The following is an 11741-nucleotide window of genomic DNA, read 5'->3' as shown; positions in this document are numbered from 1 at the left end:
ACCTTTTCTGCTTCTTTTAAAATAGCAAAAAAAAAACAAAAAAATCAGTTTAAATGTTTATTTAATTGTTTGTTTTGCTTTTCCCCTTCTTTCCTCCCTCTCGACTTTGCGCATGATTATTTCACATCTTCATACGGCACCGAAAGGTTTCGGAACCTTGACCTTTGCTGACATCCGCGCCCCCCCCCCCCCCCCCCCCAATACATAATGCAGAAGACTATAATGCTCCATGCATGGTCGGTTTCAGCCTGTTTAATCACAAGGAAAAGACCCTCTGTCTCACTCCATAAACCCCACCATGTTAGGGGGGGACAGGTGGGGGTGGGTTTCTGGGGGGCGGGAGGGTGGGGGGCAGGTGTGGCGGTGTCACTTGTAAATCCCAAATTCAATGCACCTACCCAAACCCTCTATGGCTAAATGTACATTTTCTCCCCAATTTGTCAATGAATCATACAGTGAGTTTCTCCCTGTGGCTGCAGTGTCAACGCCACAGATCAGTTCGTTTGAGACGCTAAAACAAACAAACCTCAGCCGATCCTACGACATGCCTCAAGTTGTAAACACAGACGTGCCATGGTGTGGGACAGGACTGCGCTGAACGGAAAATATAAAGTATCAGAAAAAGGTATCGTTATTCGCTGGATTGAAAAGGGGTACCGCGGTATTGGTGTAGAAAATAAGGGAAATGATACTGCCATTTCTGCGGTGTGTTGGCGCCCGCCCGGGACTGGTTCCCGCCTGTGCCCGATGCTCCCAGGATAGGCTCCGGGCCCCCCGCAAACCCCAGTGGGGACTAAGTGGTTTGGATAATGGATGGATGGATGGATGGATACTGCCATTTGACTACCAGAGCACTTCACTATGCATCAGGTACATCAGTATGCTCAGTTCCACAGAAGGTTATCAAATACTAATGCCTTAAAGGCAGAGCCACTGATAAACACAACTGATGCCTGCAAGGATTTCCTGCTTGAGTGACATCCTGAGCTGGACTTCCACTGAGTGGTCTACGTAGAAGAACCTCTAACAGTGAGGTCACTGTCATCTGATTCTTTCACTTGTTCCTAATGCATCACCCAGTGGCACACTGTCAATATAAGTCCAAACATCAAAGTATTCTTCCTGTGCAAAATGTTACCATCACTTAATAAGAAAGCTCACAACCTTCAAAAATATCCTTGATTTTTAATGGCTTATTCTAAATGAAAGTTGAATATGAACTTTGTTAGGACATAAATTCATGAGCCTGGAAAAGTAAGAATGTATTGTAACGTTAGGAATTAGCTTTTTAATTTTTTAAAATGTATGTAGTAAGGACTGTATTTAAGCTTGGTAAGGGATATGTCCCTCTTAAAGGCAATCTGTTCATTAGGATAATGTATAAATTCCAATTAAACTATCATTAAAATAGTCCTCATAAAAAGTTTAAGTCAGCATTTTTTCCAAACTCACTTGCTTAATTACATCGTTCTTCTGCTGTCATTAAGGATATTAAAAATTCATTAACAAGTACAGCAGAACAGTAACAAATCAGTAAAAATGTCTACTTCACGTTTGTTTAAGAGTTACCATTATTGATTTTGTCTGGAAGAAAACTCTTTTTAAACAGCAACAGATAATATTAAGACATGATTACTACTAATAATTGTTTTATTGATTATTAATAATAATCACAAATATGGTTTTGCGTTATTGCATAGCAATTATGTTGACAGGTGTAGTGTGTATACTGTAGTTACAAAGTATTATATGCACAAAACTATATATTTAAGAAGTTGTTTTCACTTGGACCTGTTCTACATACATACATGATTCCTGGTCTTAGAGGAATGTCTTATGAAGAGAGGTTAGCTGAGCTGAATCTGTTTAGCCTCGAGCAAAGGAGACTAAGGGGGGACATGATCCAGGTATATAAGATTCTAACAGGTCTGGATGCTGTTCAGCCAAATGGCTATTTCAATAGTTTAAATACTAGAACTCGTGGTTCAAACTCGAATGGCCTCCTCTCGTTTGTATATTTCTTATGTTCTTATATACATATAGTGTATGTGAGTATGCTCCCTGTGATTGGTTGGCACCCATCCAGGTTTTCCCCTGCCTTGTGTTATGTGTTTCCTGGCATGGAATTTTTAGCTCACCATCTCTCTGTCCTGGGTAAGTGGTACGCAAGATTGATTTAGCATACATTCTATGTGGTTTTCTGTTTTGTGGAAAACAAAGCTGCAGGAGTCCAAATGGACTCCTAATTGTCACACCCCCCTCGTGAGAATGCCAGGTCATTTGGGAAAGGAGCTGCACCTGACACGTCCCCTTTATAATCCTGGGCTGCCTTGCACTCAGTGTATCACAGCAGCCAGTCCGCTACCGAGCAGACGCCCACGTGCTACTTCGGGGATTCCCATCACCGTGCCAGTCCCGATTACTGCTGTGCAAATTTGATTCAGTGCAGACCCTACATTAACCACCATACCAAAATGTTCTATGGTGACGCAGATCACATACATTTCGTGATCTCCCCCATCCTCGATTTGTCAGTGGCATTCCAGGGTGCTTTCAGCCCAGCGTTTGACCATCCCGTGGTGGGTCGCAGTTTGGGAGACCTCAGACAAGGAACCCATACGGTGACCGACTTCAGCCTCGAGTTCCACACACTCACCGCTGAGCTGGATTGGCCATCCTCTTGCCTTTAGATACTGTACTGCTGCACCCTGCACCTAGACTTCCAGGCAGAACTGGCTTGTCTAGGGGCGACGCGGACCTTTGATGAGAACATCCAGCTGTCAATTGCTCACAACGTCATTTCGGAGTGCCCTCGATCCCAGCCTCGGCCTGAAACTCTCTGCAATCTGCCTGCTCTCCCTTTGCCAGATCCAGAACCCATTCGGAGCACCGCCACTACATCCTGCCCTATCCGCTCCAGGTCAACACCCTCAGCCCAGGTTGGAGTGCTTAGTCCACTCGCCATCTCCTAAGCAAGTGTCTGTGCCCATTTGTGTTCGGGGCTCAGGGGAGGCTGGTGGAGAGACCCCATGTTGGAATTGGTCGCCACAAGGGATTTTATAGATGTCCAGCTCACGAAACTCCATGTGATCCCTTTTCAGCCTTTCAATTCTCCTCTTGCGGTTCATGGGCTGGACTGAGCTCCCATCACAGCCTGCTTCTTCTGATGGTCGAAGCTACCCGTAATGAGGACATCCAGTTCCTCATTCTCCTGGCTGGTAGAAATGGGGTAATTTTGGGACACCCGTGGCCTCAGCTCCATAACCCACATGTGGGCTGGGTCGAAGGCGATCTTAGTCAGTGTCATGACCAAGTGTGTCACCCTGCCGTGCCAAGTTTCTTCTCAGGAGAGTCCTGTCTCTGAAGGTGAGACCTAGATTCCCTGGGACTACCGTGATTTTGCGGACATGTTCAGCAAATCTGAGGTGTTTAGCTTGTCACCAGCTGATCAAGGGGGTTTCCTTACCGAGAGGACACTTGTTTGCGTTATCCCAGCTAGAAGAGGGGGCAATGGAGACCTACGTCAAAGAGGCCCTGGCACAAGGTATAATCCTTCCGTCCATCTCTCCTATCTCCTCAGGTTTCCGTTTTGTTAAGAAGGAGGAAGGGGGCCTCAGGCTATTTATAGATTGTCGAGCCCTGAGAGCCATTACTTCCAATCGCCAGGAACCACTACCCTTGATTCCCTCGGCCCTGGAACAGCTTCGAAGTGCCCGGGTGTCAGTTCCACTGAGACATACTCAGGTTGCTCAGTTACAGGATGCAGCCCAAGGGGGTGGGGATGCACGAGAAGGTGAAGGCTGTCCATGACTAGTCCCAGCCCCACACGATAAATGAACTCCAAGGAAGGAAGTGTTCTGACATGTCAAAGAACTCTTCTGTTTAGCGCCAGTACTGCAAAAGGCTGACCTAGAGCTACCCTTTCTCATGGAGGTGGATCCCTCAGAGGGGCTGTGCTTTTCCTACGCCAGGTGTGGAGTCACCCATGTGCTGTCTTTTCTAGAAAGCTGACCCCTGCTGAATGAATTTATGACATTGGTAATTGGGAACTGCTGGCCATCAAGCTGACCCTTGAGCAATTGACTTGAGGGCACTGCACACCCGTTTGAGGTTTGCTCACCGACCACCACAACCTGGAGTATCTGAGATCCAATAAGCAACTCAACAACCAGCAAACCAGGTAACCCCTCTTCTTCACCTGCTTCGACTGTAAGGTCTTCTATTTCCTCGCGGTGGAGATGCCCTCTCCCACTAATTCAATCAGCCAGTCGAGCAAGAAGACCCAGTCCTGATTCTGCCTCCATCCTGTTTTATAAGTCCTGTGACATGGGATCTTGGCGGCTCAATCCAGGAGTCCCAGCGCAACAAACCCACTCCGGCTATCTGTCCTGTTGGCAAGATTTATGTGCCCACCATGCTCCGCTTGGACACCATCCGGTGTCTCTAAGCTCCATGGACTCTGGCAGTACCATCACCACATGCCTTCTAGCCCGCTGGTACTGGTGGCCTGGTTGGAGGAGGGGGGTGGAGGAGTTTGTGCTCTCCTGTCTTTTTTGTGTCCAACACAAGACAGACACAGTGAAACCCGCGGGTCTCCTCCAACCACTCCCAACACCTGGATGCCCTTGGTCTCACCTTGCCTTAGATTTTATTATCGACCTGCCTTTGTCCCAGGGAAACTCTGTCATCCTAACAGTGGTGGACCGGTTCTCCAAAATGTGTTGGATGATACCCCTTCCCAAACTCCCGATGGCCAGGAGATATCATCTTGGTTTGGATCTTCTGGTTCTATGGCATCCCTGAAGACATCATGTCTGATAGATGGCCGCAATACACCGCAAGGGTCTTCCATGTCTTTTGTGCCCGACTCATCATCTCTTTGAGTTTGTCCTCTAGCTGCTGTCCACAGCCCAATCATTTGATGGAGGGGCCAGTCAAGTAGTCACAAAGACCTTCTGGCTGCTACGTGTTGATGGACCCACTCACTGGACTCCCTGCCTTCCTTGGGTCAAGCATTCCAAGAACGAGCTGATACTAATCTTTCCCCTTTCCAGTGTGTTCTGCGGTAAAATCCCAGCCTAGCAAATCCCAGCCTAGCATAGTCCCAGTGGTCGAGGGCTGGTAGTGAGAGACCTGTGCCGTGTGGCGGCGTGCCCATCAATGCTTGGCTGACCAATCCCGCAGACTAAAGATCCAAGCCGAACACCACCGCCGCCCAAGACCTGTTCTGCAACCTGGCCAGAGAGTATGGCTGTCTGCCCGAAACCTCCATCTGCCAGGCAGCTGCAAAGTAGCCTCTAAGTAGATCAGCCAGTTCTACATTCTCCATCAGGTGGGACCCGTGACCTTCGGAAAGCAGCTCCTCTGCATCTACTGGACTTCGCCAACCTTCCATGTGTCGCTGCTGAAGCCCGTGCTGTACAGTGTGGCTCATCCCCTGAATGACTTGGAAGTTCCTTCTCTGCTCATGCTGCTGGACCATGGTGAGGCCTATTCCGTCCAGGCACTCATGGACGCCAGGCTTCGGTGAGGGGAGCCGCAGTATATGGTTTACTGGAAAGTTACAGCCCAGACACTAATGCTCTAGAAAACCTGCTTCATTTAGATCATCTCATGTAAATAGGTACCTTTCACTGGAGATGGCCTGACTGGTCCCTTCAGTTTCTATATGTTTGACTGTGCCTCACTGGTCCCTTCAGACTCTGTGCCTGACTATGCTTCACTGGTTCCTATAGACTCAGTGTTTAACTTTCCTCCACTGGACTATTCTATATGTGTGCCTGACTGTGTCTCACTTGTCCCAACAGTCTTTGCGACAGTTCTTCACTGGACTCTTCTACCTTTGTGTTTTTGGCTATGCATCACTGGTCCCTTAAGTCTCTGTGTTTTTGACTGTGCATCACTGGTCCCTTAAGTCTCTGTGTTTTTGACTGTGCATCACTGGTCCCTTAAGTCTCTGTGTTTTAGACTGTGCTTCACTGGTCCCTTCAGTTTATGTGTTTGACTTTGCTTCGCTTTTTTTCTTCATCTTCCAGCCTAAGAGGTTCTAGTGCCCTGCTGTAAAAAAAAATTGAAAATCAATGTGTCTTAATACAGCTGTTAATCCTCGGGGGGCATCTTGGAAGTGCAGAAAACATGCATGAATTGTGCATCAGAGAATTAAATGCCTTCTGTGGAAAGGACAAACCCCATGCTGCCCATCAGTAGTAATGGTAATAATTAGGAAGTATTGACTTCTTAGCACACATTAAGGTTGGGACAGTTGTTTAAAGTACGTACACATTATGGGAAAGTAAACCTTTCATTAAGGAAAAACTGTTCAATGAAAAGAAAATTTTGACCAGGACTGTGTGTAAAGGGTGGCAACTGGCATGTGGTGTTTTTATTTATTTGTCTATAAACCCCACTAAGTCCTTCTAATTTAAGCGGTTAATATAAAGCAGAGCTTCAAAGCCATATTGAATCCAGGCCATCACTGCAGCCAGGGTCGAACTCAGAGGTGTCATTTTTGGGGCCCTACCTACAGTATGAAATGCCAGTGTAACAACCAGGAAAACATTCCTTTGGCCCCATACACTGCAGGCCTCTGACAGTGGCACTGCAGAATACGCAGTTTGAGGTGGCCGTCAGGGGCCAATTATAATTTTGGGGTTGGCCGCACAGCACCATGTCTATTATATGATTGCAGTATAAAATAATAAAATAATGCACATTTCCTTTTTTATTATTTTGATGTGGGGTGGCAAAGGGGGGGGGGGCACAATCAGCCCCTGGCCCCTGGGCTACAGCCAGTGCATAAGTTTAGGCACCACATTTTCTAATATATAAGCACTTAAAACATTAAGGAGAACAAAAAAAAAAAAAACAACAACATGACACATGTTAATGATGCGGTCTTGCATTGCTTCCCGGGAAACCTATGGAGGGCAGACAGAATGGTAAGCAGAAGAGCAGTAATGCTGATGAGATCTTAGCGTGGTGATTCGATTTTGATATGAATTAGAGTTAAAGAGAGCACCCCGCTGTCTCTGCACTTAGGACAATCTCTGTCACTTACAGACTCTCACTGTTAATATGATTTTCTGGAGGAATCCCTGCTAATAACTATCTCGGTGATGCGGTTTTTATTATCAACAAACCACCAGCCATTGTACATCTTGCTTAATGTTTATCTCATGGGGATTCTGCGTTGCCAGAAACATACAGTGCTGATCGCCACTGTTTTATTTATGCAATATTTACATTTGCAGAAATGTTGTGACTCTAAGAGATTTTTTTTTTTTTGAGGGGGGGCAGTATTTAACCTTCTATCTATCTATCTATCTATCTATCTATCTATCTATCTATCTATCTATCTATCTATCATCTGTGCCCTGCCCCGTGATGCATGTCCAGTTTCCATGGTCATATCCAACTTTGCTCTAATTAATACAGTGTTGCTCTCTCTGAACTGCATTTCCAGACCTTTTTGTTTACCTCACATAACAAAGTGAAGATTTCATTACAAGTTATGGCCCCCGGTAATCTGACCGCACGATGCAATAGAACAAACGCAAACTGATCAGACAGTTTGATGTCGCTGGTAAGAGAATGACAAGGCACCTTCTGAGTTCATGGCACGTGCGGGCGTCAACTGATGAGGGACAAAAAGCCTGCTGGATCATAACGCGTAGTAAACATAGCATCTACATGATGAGAAGAAATATTACATTTTTTTCAGAACATAAATACTATCATATATGCTCAAAGACATTTTGCAATGCATTCTGGTAAATCTTGATTAGAATCCAGATCTATCTTATTTTGACTCCATTTAAACATTACTTGTTGACGGAAATGTTTCTGGGAGGAAGGGGGGGGGTAGATAGCATATGAATGTCGACTTTGAAAATGATGCTTTATTATTGATATTTCATTAGCGTCAGCCGTTAATGATCTCCCAGTGGTGTCGACTTTGAGTTGAAGCACAGCAGCTACTTAAGCTGTCCTAATTAATTGCTAGCTGAGTGTCCCTTTGTTATAATCTGAAACTGTAAATCAAGCGTGGGAGTGACTTGTCATATATCAGTCACTTGTACACAAAACTACCACAGGCTATATGAGCGCGTAACTGGACAGAATGCGAATGAACATTATCCACTTACTATTCATCTAAGTTTATATGAAAAAAGGTAATTACAATCACTGCAGACTATTTGAAGTCTAGAAGTAATTGAAGCCTAAGTCTCTGCAGGTATTCAAAGCCTCTTTTTTTCTTGTCTCAAACGCAGTAAATATGTTATTGAATCTCATTATCTGCCTTGGTGGGGTCCCATTACTCACTGAAAATAATCCGTAATGATGGGCTATCATCAATGTGGTGGGTCTCATTGCATCATTGATTATATTCTTGCAAACTGCTTTTATGTTTATGAGAACTCGGTATTAGAACAGTTTGCAGACTTTTTTTTTCCTTCATTTTACTCACCACAATTATGTATTCTGTTCCACTTGCGGAGTTAAAAAAATGCATTATTGATCAATGTTGTCTGTGTCCATTTGGACTGCACAGGAACGAACCCCCCCCCAGTCTGTTTAAATATGAGAGCTGCTGGTCTTCTGCTTAGGAGACATGTGGCACCATTGTGCTGAAAATCTGTGAACCTTGAAAGGTGCAGTACCCGAACCCTCTTCACCTGCTGAGTCGGACTACCTGCCCTCTGCCCTGACAGCTAACAAGAACTTTGACAAAATTGTCGTGAAAGACGGAACATGACACCATTTTATCTCTCTTTTATTACTATCGGTCCCAGTTTGTCCATTGTCACAATGAAGGTGTTCCAATTTTTTTAAGAAGTTTTTGATAGTGTTATTATTTGTGTATTTATATTTTATTACGCATACAGAAAATAGTGGGAAATATAAATGAAATGCTGAGTATATCGAGTAGGAGAGAAAAAAAAAATCATTCATTAATTCATTAACTATGGAATCTAAATTGGGATTATAGGTTTTAAATTTCCAATTGGGGCCCAACGGAATATTTATGACCAAGTACTGTGTTTACTGTTATTTTTTTCTTGGGAATAGCAAATCAGTTCCCATGGGATTCAGTGCAACTGTGTCTCGAATTGCAACTGTTTAACCTCCGAAGTGTCTGGTCATAAATTTGACTGCCGCTCTTCTGTTCTCGGAGAGACAGTCGGCTTAAATACAGGATTGTACATTTAAATGATTTCAGCGCTGACAGGCCTGCTGTGACAAAGTAACAAATTCTGTTGAACAAATAGGCTCTGGTCCCCGCCTGGGTCCCAGGAGTCGGTCTTAGGCCCTCGGGCAGTGGCTTGTAAAGGACTTGTTTTGGTATGGCCTTACGTCTGTGAACATATTGGCTTTGTTACACTGGAGGAAATGCTAATTCTTTATGTGTGTGCGTTCATTCACCGTGTGTGGATATGATGTGATTTGCACGGCAAATCCTCTCTGATATCCTCCTTTTCTACGGAAATTATGTCTCTTAAGAAGTTATGTTTTAATAGAGAGTATTACTGCCTATTTACCATTTGTAAGACAGAAGGTAAGTTTATACTTATTTTAGCTTTTCTATGTGACGAGTATTTCACTATATAATGATGTAAAATATAAACAAAATAGGTAATGTATCATTACACGATGAAAAAGGTTGTCTATATTTATTCTTATCTGTTGGTGTATTGGGTGATAGAGGCACAAAACAATATTCCTGTATCTGTTTACAGAGCAAACCAAAGCTCTTTTTGGTTTTCGCCTTTTTTTGGGGGGGGGCGGGGGGGGGGGAATTGGACAAAAGCCATAGTTTCCTCTAGCCTGTCAAAGCTATTCTGTAATCAACCAACCGTGGCCCTCCCTCAATGAGTAGGAAGACATTATTCAGCTTCCTCCTTCTCATCCTGGGTCCACAACAAACCATGTAATCCATGGCTCACTAGTCAAAGAAAATGAGGAGAGAAGCACAAAGTGCTCCTGTCACCAACAGCAGATACAGAGGAGTATGGGAAAGACACCAAACACCATGTGCATGTTCTACAAATGGCATTCTATATTCCTCTCCTGAAAGCTCCTGAAAGTTAGGTACCGAGACCTACGCTGATCTTAAACACGGTGTAAGACGTGTGGATACAGCTCTGCACACTCAAAACCTCTAATCTGGTTTCATGTTAATGTTTGATTTCCGCCAATGGTAGTTTGCCGTAAAACAAGAAGGCAACTGTTGCCATTACGGATGATGTTACTGTAAGCTATTTAATCTACTAAGTTGTGCTTTTATCACCATGGTATCCTACAAATATATAAAGCATTCTCACAGTGTAGGATGGTGAAATTACAAGTTACAATGAAATACAATTAATTTTCACCATTTTATTATTTATTTAAAAGTAATATATATATATATATATATATATATATTAGTTTTGCCAAATGAAAACAGCTCATTATTCCATCCCAGCCTTTGAAGTTTGCTTCTATACTGAGTACTGAAATATTTATGTTGGGATTTCAGAGTTTTAAGTAGTAAATATGTCAACTGTATTTGAAAAGTGGGCAGTATTTTTACTCAACAGCATGCAGTTGATTCACCCTGATGCTATGTGAGGGTCTTACAGTTTGGCAACATGTTTTTGAAGTAGCTACATGCAGCCACGTATTTCATCAGAGGTGATGTGAATATGTGTGACCTATGACAAAGGTTCTCTTGATATATACTCACTAAACTATTTAAAGCGGATGAAAAAAAGAACAAATAGTCAAATGAAAATGGAAGCAAATAGTATGTTGATGACTAAGAATGGTAAATCAAATTTATCTATTTGTAGAACATATTTCTAAGGTATTTTTTGCAACTTTAACTTTCTGTGATAAGAATATGTGAATATCTTGTTTGCGTGAATAAGAAAGACTTTTAAATCTGGAACAATTAGGGTTTATGATTAAACTTTTAAAATGATTCAGAGTTTTGCAGCTAGTAGTTAAATTGTTGTAGAAGCTTACATAATACAAGGTTCTGGAAGAGGTCTTCACAATGTGTTGCTTATAAGTAAACAAAAATACACGAATGCCAGTTTTATTGCAAAAAAAATTATAAATCTTAAACCTTATTGACCTCAAAAATCAGTATCTGACTTCATTATTGCTATTACACTTCCAGCAAATGGAGATTAGCATAATTTAAAACCTTTTCCAGAGGAAAGTATTATGAATTTGCAAATATGCATGTAATTTTGCAAGACAGCATCTTGGTAACAGGACCAAGGGAATTTTTTTCTTTTTTTAAGTCACCCTTTCATTCAGCTGATAACTTCCCCCGAGAACAATCAACGCCACTGCTAAAGTTTTCAAAATTCATCCAGAACATTTACTGGCTGGATGATCTCGGTGTTCCTTGCTGCATAAAAGAACTTAGATTAAAGAACAGACAATTGGCAATAGTCCTGGATTTTTGCCCTCGTGGGGACAGACACTAGGAGATATACAGTAATAGATGTTCAGTAAGATACAAAACCCCATTTTATAATCCGCACTGGGTTTGCTTGCACATGATTTCTGGGACAGTCATAGTTAGAGTCTATCTTTAGATAACAATGGCTCTTCTGCATAAGTTATACATTAGAATTTTAATAACATCTCATCAGACTGGCCATTATGAATTCTGTTTAAGTCCGTCTGGTATTCATCTTTTTAGTATCTTTAGCATAGGAATTTTTCTTGTACTTGTACTTTTTTTT

The sequence above is a fragment of the Paramormyrops kingsleyae genome, chromosome 20, assembly GCF_048594095.1.
Source record: "Paramormyrops kingsleyae isolate MSU_618 chromosome 20, PKINGS_0.4, whole genome shotgun sequence".
Classification (NCBI taxonomy): domain Eukaryota; kingdom Metazoa; phylum Chordata; class Actinopteri; order Osteoglossiformes; family Mormyridae; genus Paramormyrops; species Paramormyrops kingsleyae.
Note: the sequence above shows the minus strand (reverse complement) of the source record.